Source organism: Chroicocephalus ridibundus, chromosome 2 (assembly GCF_963924245.1).
Source record: "Chroicocephalus ridibundus chromosome 2, bChrRid1.1, whole genome shotgun sequence".
Classification (NCBI taxonomy): domain Eukaryota; kingdom Metazoa; phylum Chordata; class Aves; order Charadriiformes; family Laridae; genus Chroicocephalus; species Chroicocephalus ridibundus.
Genome location: NC_086285.1, coordinates 56,698,533 through 56,715,050, shown reverse-complemented (window position 1 = coordinate 56,715,050; position 16,518 = coordinate 56,698,533). Strand labels below are relative to the sequence as shown.

At 38.2% G+C, this 16,518-nt stretch overlaps 1 protein-coding gene across 4 annotated transcripts in view; it reads right to left on the bottom strand.

Annotated features, from left to right (window-relative positions):
• Nucleotides 1-16,518, bottom strand: part of SUGCT (succinyl-CoA:glutarate-CoA transferase) — a 332,647-nt gene that overhangs the window by 138,744 nt on the left and 177,385 nt on the right. Inside the window, exon 13 of one of the 4 annotated variants that reach the window (XR_010069897.1) lies at nucleotides 5,808-5,865. The exons of the other annotated variants lie outside the window; for them this stretch is intronic. The gene's annotated coding sequence lies outside the window, so the exon portion shown is untranslated. The remainder of the gene's footprint in view (nucleotides 1-5,807; nucleotides 5,866-16,518) is intronic. 4 annotated transcript variants of the gene reach the window in all.

Here is a 16,518-nt window from a genome sequence, read left to right as displayed (position 1 = left end):
TTTGTGCTTTTACTTAGTAGCAAGAAATGAAAGAAACCCTAGCTTTATCCTGTTAGGTAGAACTGCGTGTGCTCTCTATATTGAAGGAACACAGAAGGAGGTGGGGTGAGAAATGCGACTTTCAAGATTGACTCGAAGAAGAATTTTAATTACATTTTGCTTTTAGCATGATGATCATGCTACAGAGGGGGAAGGCTAGAGGTGGAATTTAATTCGGGTTACTCGACTACCCAGAGCAGCCCTCGAAGTCATGACCCCAAGGGGGAGCAGGAATTTTGCAGCCTCGCAACCTGGCATTGAATACACGCGCAAATGACAACTAAGCATACATTGGCAGAATAATTTTGAAGTCATCAGGACTGCACAGCTAAAACCGGGTCTCTTGGTATAAAAATAATCCTTAATGAGAGTAACAATCAGGAAGATAAAGAAAGAAAGGAATGGTGTCCTACCAGCTTCCTGGCCTGCCCACCTCCTGTCAGATTCCAGGAAAGTACCCTGAAACTTTGTCATAGTAGCACATCCCAGATCTATTTATTGCTTGTTTTCAAACTCATCTAATGTATGTTGCTTTGCCAAAGCAAGTGCCAAGTTCAGAAGCTCCCCAAAAATCCACATTTGAAGAGCTAACACGCTGCCCATTAGCCTTGGAGTAAACAAAATGCCTCTAAGCGTACAAAAATGGATTACTTGGATCCAGTTCTGACATGCAATGCATTTCAACTCTCAGCAATTTTGTTTTGTTTACTGAAACTGGGACAGAACCCCAGTGTCCTTAACATACAGAAATCAGAAGTATAACAGAATAAAGAACAAAACAATTATTAGACTTGACAGACTACAGGAGACAACTAATAAAACCCATGTATCACACAAACAGTGCAACTGCAGGAGATAAGAACCAGTTAGGAAATGGTGGAACCTACAGCTTTGGTGCAAGTCTGTCTCTCTCAAAAAAGGAAGATAAAGTATTGTTTGATGTATAAACGTAATAAACCGGGTCAGGTCCAAACACCAAGGAGGGCTGAAAGCATAAACACTTTTAAGGTGTAACAAATCCTGTTGCTATAAAATGTTAGCAGACGTTTGACTTAATTCTTTAGCCACAGAAATAAATTTGCCTCCTTTCTTTTTGCATATTTGTATTTCTAAAAAAAAAACTTTAGAAACTAATCCTATCCACTCAGATTATCTTTATGGCAAGTATAGCATTCCCAACAGCTGGAAATCTAGCATTCCTCCAAGAAGTAAACAATAGCTAGGAGAGGAATTTCAGCCCACTCTTTGAAACGTAGAATCCAGAAAAGCTTCTGCTTCTGAAGTGTTCTGGGGAATACTGAGAGACATACCCATCTGAGAACCCGAGCAGTAAACCCCTGCATGCTGAAGAGACTGGCTATTCAGTAACCTGAAGCTACATACTGTGAGCAAATCCATATTGCAGTCAAAGAGAAGCCAGAACCCATTAAAAAACCTAGCCTAGACACTGCTAACGGTATAGAGGTAGCCTACACAAGACACTGCAAAAAGTCATCTACGCTCATTATCTAAGAGGACAAGACCCAGTTAGTTTTTCCAAGTTGACCCATGTCCATTTATCAAACATTTAAATGCTGCGTTAATACACACTCTGGCTGTATCACTGACTGACCTGTTACTGCTCCATGGCATTAATGACTCCATTTAGTCTCCTGCAACCACTTGCAGCATTTTTAAACGCTATTATCTGAAAATTCCTTATCACATCAATAACAAGAGGGGACGACAGGGGGAAAAAATACAAACAACTAAATTATTTACTCCCTTCTTGTATCCACTCCAGCTCCATTGCCTTACCCTTCCAGAACAGCTCCCACACACAAGCTTCCAATGCCAACAGGCCAGCAGAGACGAAGCACAGCTAGAGTTTTAGTGTCTCTGTTGGTTAATAGACTTTTTTGACGCTACTTGCTTGCTCTTCCCCTACAGCTGAAATGATCATACTGTACAAGATGATTTTTATATCAATGATTTAACCTTGGTAAAAGTTTCTGGGCAGTTTAATGACTTGAAAAGTCTTGTCATACCAAAAACCAAATAGGAACCATGACTGCGTATACATATATTAAACAAACCACAAAATTTACAGACACAGACATTGTGCAATTATAAGCTTTAAAAAAGAATCAGTATCCTCTAGCTGAAAAAAAAAAAATAATCAGAATCCTCTATCAACAAAGCTAGGCGGTGCAAGCTTCCCTATGATCTCCTTTAAAAGTGATTCCATTTTGCCCTGCAAAGACCATTTCTACAGGTCAGTTACCACTACTGGAAAGTCCAGCAGATGGATGTGCTGGTGGTAACCCCTGGTCCACAAAATTGTGCTCATAAGGAATTAATTGAGAACACTCTTTCATTTCCATGAAAAATACCAACAGACACGAGTGAGCATGGGAATTTTACGGTCAAAAATCTGCATCTGGGAACAGGCCCTCAAGAACTCCCTCTCCCACTGTGAAACATAAGAAGCCTAAAAACAGCACATCCAATGGAGGCTGGAAGAAGATAAAACAAGCAGAGTGCTCACTACATCATGTACAAGCACTGAATATTGCAGTAGGTGGGCATGTTGGTCATACAAAGCAGAAGAGTTTTCCCAGCACATAGGTCGCTATCTTAGGAAAAAAAAAATATATATAAAAAGGCTGTTCAACAGAAAAGAGGGAAGGGACTTATATACCATTAAATCCAATCCTCTGCTACAATAAGCACCCACAGTGCACAATCTCTTTCGTATTAGGTTAAATGGAGACTGTAGACTAACTGGTATTTCTTACATAGAAAGGAATAGGGAAGCGTGGTGAATAGTTCCCTCTGAAGGGGTACGTATGAGCTGCAAGGTCTAAACTTACAGCTGGATCCCATACTTGGTGTTAAAAATGAACAAAATTCTCTTCTCTCTCACAGCCCGCCCTTCATTTCTTGTGTACTGCTGTGAATGCCAGTCACAATCTGGCCTGTAATACAGATGAGGGGGAGGGGGGGGGAAGACATTAACTCTTCTAAGTGAAAATCAACAGATTTTCAGCTGAAATGAGAAATAAATCAGGTCTGCATGTTCTACTTTGCATGAGGAAATGGTTTTCCTGCAAATAAAAGCTGGATGTTCTTAAAAACACATCATAACAAAATGACAGGAGAATAATGAGAAATGAGGTAAACTGCTGCCAGATTGGTATCTCAAACCTGCTCGGTGATGGCTCATTCCCTAACCTGCACCTGAATTAAAACAGAGCAAATGCTGGGCTGAAACTGACCTCAAGAGAAAGTTGTAATAAGACGAATCCTGATCCTCTGCGGCAACACAAGAAAGACTGTGAGCGTACGATTGTATCACTTGATGATAAAATTTACTAGAAACCTCAGGTATTCTATCCTTCCACCAGTACCAGCAATTTTCCCTTCACAAACATAAATGAAAGGAGGTTTTTAAAGTCTTTCATTAGCAGCATGTGTTGGTTTTGTTTTTCTGCTTTAATAGATTAAAAAAAATTCATTGTGACTTACTTGACCATTGCTCTACAGACTCTCAAAGCATTTCAGAAGGGTATTATTTTGGCGGTGGTGCAATATTTTGATGATTGTTTTTGCCCTGCTCTTAGTTGAGCAGCCATATGGATACATTTGGTTTGTATAATCGGTACATCTTATCTTCTACTTTACAAACAGTATTACTAGGTCATTGATAAGAATATAGCACTCATGTATAAACACCAGTTTAACATCTGTTTATGTTGATAGGTTGGACTATGGAACAAGACAGACAAGTTATTTTCTACCTTTGGTTCTGATTCAGTAACAAAACAAAGTTGTACTTTGTTCCCAGTACTGCAGGGTAATATTTATTTTAGGCAGGTGCTTTACTTAACTGTATTTTAAAATGTTGCAAACTTCAAGTGACTAAAAATAAAGTCCATCGAGTAAAAAGTCAATAGACATTTTACCTCTAACATCAACATGGCTAGAAGTTAGCCCCTGACATCGATCACTGAAGTTGCATTGGTTCAAGGAAACTAAAGATTACATCTTTCATTACACTTATTTCAAATTGCCTTCAGTGAAGGCATAAAGACAAAGACAAGGCTTTTATCCTAATTTCTTCATAATCTGAATTTTTCCGGGATGCTGATGGATCTACAAGTGTTAAGGTCTCTAACAAACTCAGCAATTACTGAAGCGCCTACACCCATATTGAGGAGGTAATCTGTACAATTTGGGTTTTCAAATTCTCTGCCCAAATAAACAGCCTACTTTGAGGTCTGCCATCTTCCACAAAAGTCAAAATATCTCAAAACCACAGTAATATTAAAAATTCAACTTCAACACTGTACTGCACAAGAGCGTGGTGAACCCAAGTCCTCAAATGGAAGAACCAACATTTTGAATTGCAAGAATAGAGCTCTTTCAAAGGAGGTGCTGTGTTCTTGTCACTCTTTCCAAAATCATCATTTTTTTGAAGAGACCACGTTACCAGGTTGTTCTAATAATGATACCCAAATAGATTTGTTTATTTTCCCACATACTCTGAAATATACTGTACAACGTACTTCTTTCAGGCTTGCTGTCAATTGATCTTTTAAATGGATCATAAGCAAAATCCTAAACTCTCCCATGATTCAACTGGGAGAGGGGAGGGAAAAAAAGTGTGGATCATATTAACTTAATTCAGAGCAATGATGTAAAAGCTCCAGGGATTAAACAGATGCATGGAGGTTCTGTCATAGAGTCCCAAAACAGCTTTGTGCTAACAAGATTAAATTTCATACCTTGGGATGTCTGAGAGTTGATTTTGCATGCCTCTATTAATATAAGTGGTCTCCTTGACTTCAGTGGTGCTAACTGCGTGAGCAACGATGACTCCTGAGCTTGCATATGTAAAGGTGCCTTTATACGCCATGATAAAATATGCCCAATCCTAATATATATTTAACAAGAGCCCTTGAGGAAATTAAGATCAGAAAGACTAGTACAGCAACTGAACAGCAATAGGAATGAATCACAAAGTAGAAAAATTTACAAGTAGGGATGCTGAAGACAAAAAAAGATGGCTCATATGTTTGAAAATCACCACATCAATACGAAAAATCATGACCTACACAAAGGGAGGCCTAGCTACCTTTTGATAAGACTAAGTTATTTCTATTCTCCATGCAGGAAACTTTGGAAATTAACATATGTTTATCAAATAATTACAATCCTGAGATTAATCCCTCAGAATGCATGCTGACCACGTCACACATCTGGAAGTGCCTAAAAATTGTTTAAACAGTGGTTTGTTTTGGAAAAAAAAAAACCAAACAAACCTCTCTTACTAAAGTCTTTCACAACAACTTTCTCCCTTTTTCATTAATTTTTTTGTTGTTGTTGCTGTGTGGTTGGTTGGTTGGTTGTTGGGTTTTTTTGCTCTGCTATGACAGAACAAAAGCCTCTCCCAGTTTTTGGTGAGCACAATACAATTATTGTAAAAAAAATAAATACATAGATAGACAGATATCAGGAAGCAGATAAAGTCATCTAATATACTAGCATTGTCATTATAAAAATAACAGCTGCATTTGCCTCAGTGGCTAGTAGCATTTGCAGACTGGATTCTGACTGAAAAATTCCAAAGTATTTCTACCCATCCCGGTGGGGTTAGACTAGACATATACCTTTATAACCAACAGAATAATCTAGTCTGGAATTACTAAGGTATCTTTAAATCATTACAATTCATACATATTATCACTAATAAATAATTTAATGAAAATACATTGTATCTAACTCACACTGCAAGCTTGAATTGTATGGCGTCATTTCTGTGGAGTTCAGCTGTTCTTGGAAGTCCTGGATAATAAAGAGGAAAAAAAGATATCCAGGTGATATAAAGGGCATAGCCTTTGAAATGCTGTGTTATACCTCCCAAAGGAGGTACTTCTACCTTGCACAGGCTGTACGTGCACTATGCATTTAAATCTGTCAAAGGCAGAAGTGAAACCTAGCAACAAGAGCTTGAACATTTGTATTTCATCTGGAGCTTACATCATTTCTGTCACTTCATGGTATACATGTTCTAAGAGGATCAAGGTACTACAGAGAATCAGTTGCCATCAACTACTCTGTAATATTGCTTAAACAAAGAGACAGAACATGAGATGAGAGAGGAAGAAGCATGGGTATAATTTATGAGGGCATTGGCATGAAACATACATTTCTCCAAAATTGGCTAGACTATTGCATGCTTAGGAATGATGGAGTGCTGCCTTCTCTGAAGCTGGCATAGATGATTTCAGTTGTTATGAAGGCCAGATGGTCTTCATTACTTTTCATCAGCTACATGGTAGGCCAGAACTTCCTCAAGGTTTCAGATGCTTTCTCTGTGACTGGCCCAAACCATGTCAACAGAGATAGGCTTGGGATGCTTGGTTTTGGTTTTAGTTCTTGCTTTGTTGGTCACAGAAAGATACTTATGGATTCTGCTGATCAGAAAGTCCAATTTTGAAGGCAGCTGGAGGTATTCCAAGGAAGTCTGCTTTTTATAAGGAACGCTTTCAGTTATTATGATCTGGTGGCCATAATTATGACTAAAAACATCAGATCCAGTGCAACTTCAAGTGAAGTGTTCAGTTATTTCAGGACTAGTTACATGCAGGTTCACAAGTCACCATAACAAACAAATTCACTGAAATCCAGCCTGTAAACACAATATCAAGGCCTTCAGGCAAGTGTTGCCCAGTTGGTTGACATCCATTTAAGCCAAACCCCACGGACTGGCTTCACAGCATCAGTCCAGGTACTTTCATTGTAGAATAAGGTAAGGAGAATTAATTTTACTTCAATTTTTTTTTTTCCCAACTTTCTGTTGTATGAGGTCTGTAGGCTATTTCAAGATCAAGAACAGAGAAAATGAGTTGTATTTAAAACAATCCTATTAGATTTTCTACTAAATACCATGACCATTGCTAAGTAGATTGATGAATCACGCCTGCTACTGATCACTTGTTTTTTATCCACTCATGAAAACTCTTTCAACTACAGCAGATTTTTTAAGATGATCTTTTCTTGTATATTTTCATACAGAACTGCATACACATTTGTTTGTATTATAACAGACACACTTTCAAGCCAGAAACAGTTCCAGCTTTCTTATGCCAGTATAGAAGTGTAGTGAGCTAGTAAGAATGATTTTAATGTGAGAATTAAAACTGTGACAGAGTATTCCAGTTGGATCGTTCTCATGTTGAAACAGGAAGGCCTACAGAGAAATATGTACTAAAATAACGAGTTTATAAATTAATAGTGATTGCTAGATATCCCTTGATAGCATCTGAATCTACTGAAGCTGTTTAGAAAAAAAAAACTAAAGAGGCAACTTTTACATAGAGCAGTATAAGTACTGCTAGTTACTTCTGAAAGTCCTGTTTAGACACTCTGAATTGAATTTGTTTATAGCTAAAGGATTTTTCCAGACTGAAGACGTGAGTCAATGCAAGAATTTCATAGTTACAAAAGAAAAAGATTCACTACATTCATTATTTATATGGATTTCTTTGACTGCTCTCCCAGAGGCATATGCCTAACTCAGGCTGTGAAGGATGGCAGACTTTCTCAAATTAAAACAACATCAGAGTTTGGACATTTGTGCTTATTTTCTCAAGCCCAAAGAACGGACTTCCCTTCACAGATGGAGTTCTTTATGTTATTAGCTAAATTTCAATCCCACCTAAAGACTTGCCTCCTTAGCACTGAATTTTTATATCCTGTTTGGGTTTATCTTCGGTTTTTTGGTGGTTGCGTGTTTGGGTTTTGGGGTCTGGAGTTTTTTTGGTGGTTTTTTGGGTTTTTTTAAGTACTATAAGATGTTTGTAGGAAGGACACTCAGTAAATGGGAATGTCTTGAGAGGATATACTAGATACTTGCTACATGCAGATACTCTCTGTAAAATGTACCGCATATGCTAATTCACATCCACATACTCACCTACACATACATTGATAACATTAATGAAGACAAACATTACTGCTAGGAAAAGTTACTAATCATACTATCAATTGCTATTTCAATGCCTAGTTATTTCTCAACTGTAAAATCCTTAACCCTCCCAGATGGATTGGCAGGGAAGGAGCTGGAGCAGGAGAGGGAAAAGGAGGAGGGGGAAGAGGAAAAGATGGAGAAGTGGAGTCCCTCTAAAGAAACCAGCTCCACAAAGTAATAAACAGAAAAGATAAAAGTGTTTAATTCAACACAGAGACAACTTTTTCAACTGGGGGGGGAAAAAAGTGGGGGGGGAAGCATCCTGGCAGGAAAAAAGTCCCTAGGTGCTTCAATTTCTCCCCAGGGAATAACCATCAGATCCTGAGCTACTTCTTATGAGCACAATTTCCTCATTGTTAGCAGCTGTTCATTGGTTAGCATTGCACAACTGGCCAGGTGCATTATGAAGAGAATGAAGGAGGAGAGGGGGTTGTCTTCCTCTAAACCATCAGATGGACTAATTGTATTCTCCAATACAGCAGTAACTGGCCCGTGTCCTAGGCTACATCTGAGTTTTACTGAATGTAAATAAATAGTGGAGGGAAAAGGACACCCACAGTCCTGGACATAATCAGAAGTCATCTTCAGGTATGTGAGGTTTTCTCTGCTCCCACGTCCCCAGAAGCTGGGGACTGCAAGATGATGATTTTTTTTTTTTCCCCCCTCACAACCTCCTGGGAATTCCCAGGAAAGCCTCAGGGACTGAGCCAGTCCTTCACCAGCTGCTTTGGGAGCACGCAACTGGATGGGTCACATTCAGGCCTGTCGTGTTTACATTATATTTACTGTGGCTGCTGATATTAAAATGGACAAATAGAAGTTATTCTGAAAGCTCTCTGAATTGATTGCTGTCAGTTTATATTTTCGTCTTTTCTGTGCGCTATTTTAAAGAATTCTTGATGCGATGAGTATTTATTTTCAGCAGCTTTTCCATATCAGTTCAAAAGCTACAATTACTTTTGCACTGCTATCATTGCATATTATTAGGTGGATGGTTCCACCATAACCTTGTACAGAAATAATCAATGGATGCAAGTTCAGACATGTCTATAGTAAACAGAACTACTGAAATGCTTCAACTTAAAAAAAAAATATTTTATCAACAGTCTATCAGTCTTGATATCCCATCAGAGAAATATCAGGCAAAAAGATGACTAGCGCCCAAGAATAATAACAAGAATCAAGACATTAATGGTGTATGTAAACATGCACATATATTAAATCTAAAAACTTCTCTATAATGATTAAAATTCTAAAACAGGTCTCAATTTTTTTTTATTTGAAACTATCTGATTTTTCACATTATGATTACATTGAAATGGGAAAGATGAAAAAAATCTTACTGAAACAGAACGCTTTCAAAGAAGAGTCTGCAAAACAAATTCATGTTTCTAAACATCTAGGAACTAACATATAAACCTTAACACTGACGAAACCAGAGCATGAAAAACCTATTTTAACCCTTTCTTTGACAGAGGGTAATGTACCCTGCTGGATCATTTGTGCAAGTAGTAATACGAATGTATATCGCAACTCAGTGAATTGTTTTCTGAATGGTATACAATCTACATAGCCAGACTATTTCATACCTAGAACATCAAGCGCTAAATAAGGCAGTGAGAGAGTGAAACAACACATGGAGTGCCGCTCGCTATATAAGCTGTCCCATGCATGCCTTGCTCATCTCTAACTACATGTACTCAGATGATAAAGTTCACAATATATTGAGATTGCACACATGCAATTTTAGATTGGCTTTATTGCTTTGATCACCATGGAAAACAGAAAAGCATAAAGATACTTACAGACTATCATATAGTAATGGAAAGCAAAAGTTTGAAATAAAATCTGTCCTTATCACCATAAAAAGCTATCATATTTTTCTATTTCATCTCCCAAATCAAGTGAAAAAATTATATCTAAAGGATATCTAAACAAACTTCTACCAAGAAATGGAAAGTTAGAAAGAATTGATTTTTTTATCTGATATTCTGACTTCAAATGATTTTTGTTTATGACTTCAAATAATTTTCTCTTGCTGAATTTTCATCAGTTGTATTGTATTTCTCATTCTTTTCCTATATTCTTGTACACATATTTAAACTATATTTTTCCACTGCTTTAACTGAACGTTTTATGTTGCTCCCCCTATTACAGAAATCCCAAATAATGTTACAATTGTGATGGGAACAAATAAACAGCTGTTAACAACAAGGAGTTTGTACTTTCAAGTAGCAGCTAAATATCTGACAGCTATTCCCTTGAGAAGTACTAAAACTGAGTAGTTCACTATTGTACTGCTTGACTCAAATTGGGACAGATTTGTCACCAAACGCAAGAGAATCAGAAGAAATAGTTTGGCCCATTGTTTTTAACATCATTTAAATGTTTGACTGAGTTTTTCCTATTTGAATACCTAAACGAGCACTTTAATTAAATATCTCAATTAATGTTTGTATTACCTGATTGGCTCTTCTGGATAAAGCAGACAAATCACAACACCTATGTTTGTGGGTGCAAAACAACTGTAAAATTACACAAGTTTTTGAAGTCCAATTATAAAAATTATTCAGCCTAATGTTAGATATTTGGCTCTAAAAATCTTGTACCTCAAGCCATAAATAATCTGATTTCCATTTTACATTACCTTTGCTACACTCTACACAAGGCTTTACATGGTTGTTTTCACCTAGTTGCAATTTAAATTCGGTTCATCAAGCCTTTCCTTTCAGATGATGAAATAAGAAGAGAGATTTATCTCAGCTTGACCTGTTTCTCCCGGTGGCCAAGGTGACTATATCCGGCTTCCTGAGACTGGATGGTCACTAAACACTATCAACTAAAGTTGGCACCTTTCCCTTCCTACTGGATCAGTAGGATGCTGTCACCCAGCTGCTCTGGATCTTGATAATAGTGTCTTGTTTTTCTGAGTTCATAAATATTTCTGTCAAGTTCCACTCACTCCGGGCTCTCGGGTGGCTATGGGAAAACATGGCAAGCAAGCAAAGCTTAGCAAAGGAATGTGCATTAACCATTGACACATCTTGTCAACAGTAGTCACAGCTACAGATGACTAAAAGGAAGAAACGGTCCTGAACTTGCCTCTGCTCCTATTCAGGAATCTATTGTTTCTCTGGATGGGCCCATCAGAGAAACCATTAAAGGAAAAATTGCTAGATCGTGTTGCTTTTTCATAAAAGGCATCATCCCAGAACAAATGTTTTAATCCAAAATAAAACAAAACAAAATCCCCAGTACAAGCTTGATATGGAGCTATTGAAGACAGTCCAGCAAAGAAGAGACCGAGTGCTGCAACTGTTTAGCCTGGAGAAAAGAAGTCTCGGGGAATTTTATCAACATATATGAATACCTGAAGGGAGGGTGTAAAGAAGATGGAGCTCTCTTCAGTGGTACCCAGTGACAGAACAAGAGACAACGGGCACAAACAGGAGATGCCATCTGAACATCAGGAAGTACTATTTTACTGTAAGAGTAACTGAGCATTTGAACAGGCTGTGTAATCTCCCATCTTAGATAGAGATATTCAAAAGCCAGCTGGACATTGCCCTGGCAAACTGGCTCTAGATGACCCTGCTTGAGCACAGGGGTTGGACTGGATGACCTCAAGAGGTCCCTTCCAACCTCAACCCTTCTGTGATTCTGTAATGAAACTCAGGGGAACACCCTCAAATGGAGCTTAAGACACAAATTGAAATAGAATGGAATTCAAAAAACAAACTAAATTCATACATCTGATATAGACACAACTTTTCCTGTGGCACAGATTTCTTGATGCTAATGTCATACACGTAGAATCATAGAATTGTCTAGGTTGGAAAGCACCTTTAAGATCATCAGGTCCAACCATCAACCTAACACTGACAAAACCATCACTAAACCATGTCCCTAAGCACCACGTCTACCTGTCTTTTAAATACCTCCAGGAACGGTGACTCAACCACTTCCCTGGGCAGCCTGTTCCAATGCTTGACAACCCCTTCCATGAAAAAATTTTTCCTAATATCGAGTCTAAACCTGCCTTGGCGCAACCTGAGACCATTTCCTTTTGTCCTATTTCGTGTTACCTGTGAGAAGAGACCGACCCCCACATCACTACACCCTCCTTTCAGGTAGTTGTAGAGAGCCACAAGGTCTCCCCCTCAGCCTCCTTTTCTCCAGGCTAAACAACCCCAGCTTCCTCAGCTGCTCCTCACAAGACTTGTTCTCCAGACCCCTCACCAGCTTCGTTGCCCTTCTCTGGACCCGCTCCATCACCTTAGAGTCTTTTTTGTAGTGAGGGGCCCAAAACTGGACACAGTACTCGAGGTGGGGCCTCACCAGTGCCGAGTGCAGGGGGACGATCACTTCCCTACTCCTGCTGGCCACACTGCTCCTGATACAGGCCGGGATGCTGTAGGATGCTGTTGGCCACCTGGGCACGCTGATGGCTCATATTAAGCTAGCAGTCAACCCACACCCCCAGGTCCTTTTCTGCTGGACAACAAGGCACTTGGCCTTGTTGAACCTCATACCATTGGCCTCAGCCATCGATCCAGCCTGTCCAGATCCCTCTGCAAGGCCTTCCTACCCTCAAGCAGGTCGACAGTCCTGCCTGACTTGGTGTCATCTGCAAACTTACTGAGGGTGCACTCAATCCCCTCGTCCAGAGCACTGATAAAGATATTAAGCAGAACTGGCCCCAACACCGAGCCCTGGGGAACTCCTCTTGTGACTGGCCGCCCACTGGATTTAACTCCGTTCACCACCACTCTCTGGGCCCGGCCCTCCAGCCTGTTTTTTACCCAGCAAAGAGCACTCCCGTCCAAGCCATGGGCAGCCAGTTTCTCCAGGAGAATGCTGTGAGAAACCATATCAAAGGCTTTACTAAAGTCCAGGTAAACAACATCCACAGCCTTTCCCAAAGGCTATACAGTCCCATTTTCAGGATTCCTCGAGAAAGGAAGCCCAATTGTGTAAGAAGGATAGTGGATAAACTGGAGATTTTTACTATCATTATTTTATTTGAGGATCTAAGAGGGAAATCTAGTTTATATCCAAAATAGTGGCTGTTCTGTTATCTGCAATGAGTATGGCTTTAATAATAATACATTAATGCATGCTCCATCCAGCATAGGAACCAGTTACAGAACTTTTTAATAAAGTTCTAATTTTTCCCCACAATTTAAATAAAAGGCAGTCTTCATCCTTTATTTTCCATGGTGTTTTGAATGAAAAAAAAGTTATGACACCACAATATGGTATTAGTCTTTATCTAAGTGGAATACAAACGAAAGCAAGGCCAAAGCTGAATACGAGAAAGGAAATACTGGCCAGTCATTGTCTTGGTCCTGAATATATGCAAGGAGTAATGATAAATAGAAGATCTTTGAAATATCCTTTTAAAGTCTGAACAGGTTCAAAAACATTTAAACTGCACTAGTAGAATCTTTAAAACAGGATGTTATATTTAAGGTATAATGTAATGTGTTTGTCTTTCATGGAGCAATTAATCACTGGATGGAGGAGTTAAGACCCAATCAAAACGGAAAGGTGTTTATTGCTGCAGCTGGTCATTAAATTATTTCTATAAAGCTTAAACACTGGATTTTATTGTTTTTATTACAGATCCGCTCCTATAAAAAATACATTTAAATTTCCCTTTTTAGATTTTGTGGTTTAGTTTCTTGTGCTTCTGTTAACCAAACATTTCTAGGGAAACAGAAATACATTTCCCCCACCCAAAGAAAGGTTATGGTATTCTCTTATCAGTGGAATTATCACTGACAATAGGAACCAGAACTACAGAAAAACAACTCGCCTTGAATTCCAAGACATGAGCCTTGTATCTATGGAAAAAAATGTGAACAATCGCAGTAACACAAGATAATCATGATGTGAGGTTATTTTTCCTTGGGTGGGAATTCCTTTCATTCAAACTGGTAATTAGTTAAAAAATAACAATATTTCTTGATATTTGGAGGTACTTAAGAAGTTTTTCAGTACTCTGAAGATACTGACTTGTACATGCAATCCTTTTAACAAAGCATTCGTGATTTTGGATGAGCACCTTAGCTGGTAAGGAATGCAAGAAACTTGTCTGCTACATTTAACCCTTCAAATGACAATACTAAAGGAAACATCATTGGTAAAAATATCCAAGGGACACCTGTCCTTTTTGCTTCAATGAGGTATTTTTAGCAGATGTAGGTGCTTTGTGGAATTACATGCTTATACTAAGACATGCCTTTGGTCTGAAGCAAAACCTGTAGACATCCCCAAGAGAAAATTTGAATCCAAAATTTCATCACTTTTGGAGTGATTGCCATGATGAATGTTATAGCATTGCCACACTATAACAAAAAAAGCCACAGCATGAATTTGGTGACATCTTAGAGAAGCCAACGTGTAACTAGAATGTTTGCAAAAGAAAATTAATGGGCTACAAAGGGCATACTGAACTAATATTTAAAAGAATAACAAAGGTATACAAATTGTATTGGAAAAAAAAAAACTCTTCCTAACTCCTTTAAATAGCAGAGCTGATGCTTTCTGACAATTGGGCACTGACAAAATTATGTTTTGTGGAATCAGTCAAAAATACTGAGGCAAAAGCTTATCACCCTTTTCCTAGAGCAAAGCACAGAACTCCCATGGTATGAGCTCAAGGATTTTACTAGCCAGAAATCTTACAGTTTAACTACATGGCTGCAAACAAATCAATAGTAGAACATGTACGCATTCCCTAGGAAGAAGTAGCAAATACTATCAAGATTTATATAAGATCCTTTTAATGGCCTACATGCTTCCACTTAGCACATCGATCAAGAGGAATGAATTCCTGATAAATTCATTTGTAATGACTTCAATGCTTTTACTACAGTATTATATCCTTAATTTCTTTCCTTGGAATCTGAACATAATTTGTTCGCATTGTCACACGTAGAATTTAGAAAAATGATCTTTGAGTATAAATCCTACAGAAATAGCTTTTTTCCTTTCCTTCATGAACAGTTTTTAAGGTAGGAAACACATACATACAAATCAGAATATACAAACTAGTGTAGTTCATGATGTGAGATTTTTCAGGAAAAAGTATTAATTGTCAGGCCATCAAATTTCAGGGTGGAAATGGATAGTAATCTAACATCAGGAAAAGAGAAATCAGCTAAGTCTCTTCTGTGTTGCAAAAGCATGACTCTAACCTTTTGGAAACATTCTTTGCAGTATGAGGAGAAAGTTATACATTGGACATCATATTGCTTAGGGGAAAAATAGAGTGGATTAAGCTACACCTGGCTGAAGAGGGAAAAATTGTATTTGAAATGTCTGCAGAGCTCATTAGTACCTTGATACTCTGAATGATTCAAAGCTATCTTTGGCTTTAACTCAAGCTGTTGTCCTAAGCATGGCAACACAATTCAAAAAGCTCCACGGATGTATACTAGAAAATGATAGCGTTTCATTAATTACCAAAGTAAAAACTTGCTAAAGAACCTCTTGGATACCAGTGCATTTTGGAAAGTGAAATAGAAACAGACTGTTAAAACCAGATGGGAAATAGACTATAGCAGCCATTCGTTACCTTTACACCAGCAACCAAGAGCGAGTGTTACCACCATAGTTTGTTCATTTGTATACTGAATTCTATGCTTATATCACTGCATTCAGTTCTACTCCAAGTTCTTTGTAAAAAAAAAAAAACGAAAAAAAAACAAACAAAAAACCCCCAAAAAACCAACAAAACCCAACCAAACAAAAGGCGTAAAACTTACAATAGGTAGTCTCCCAAGCTGAGTCAAATGAAGCATAACCTACAACAAGACTTTGATTAGCTTTAGACTAAGATATAAATGGATTGATAACTGATGCCTGTGTACAATACACATAAATCTGCACTGCTACTTGAACTTTTACTCACTGTAAAAGGTAATGATAAAAGCTTTACAATACTAAAGAGTAGCACTGCTTTCTTCCTCATCTTTTGCTTGTAAGAATCATATTCAAAAAGTCTGAGCTTTTTTGGCCCCTTGTGCAATTCATAGTAATGTAATGTGTCTGTTCACGTGCTGTGCTCAGCCCAAAATTGTCCATTAGAGTGCGGAGGGAGAAAATACATGACTGCCACAGACCTGGAAATCGAAAATTTTATAACCCAAGACTTTCCTTTATATCATAAAAATCCATGTCTGACAAAGGACAGCTCTTTGGCCCCTCGGCATAGCTACAGCAACAAGACGGACCAGAGGAATTATGCGCTAAGTCTTTTAAGCTGACTTACTTTCTGATAACCTCTTCATTACATTCTCTACTTTGAAAAGCCCACAGACTACTTTAAAACCACTTTTTCTAGTTTGTTTGTTCACAGTGAGTGTGACTTTATTTTTAACAGACAGAATTTAAAAACAAAAAATGAACTCAGAGTTGATTAAATAATTTTTGTAAGTTATCTCCAGAATCGCATTTTG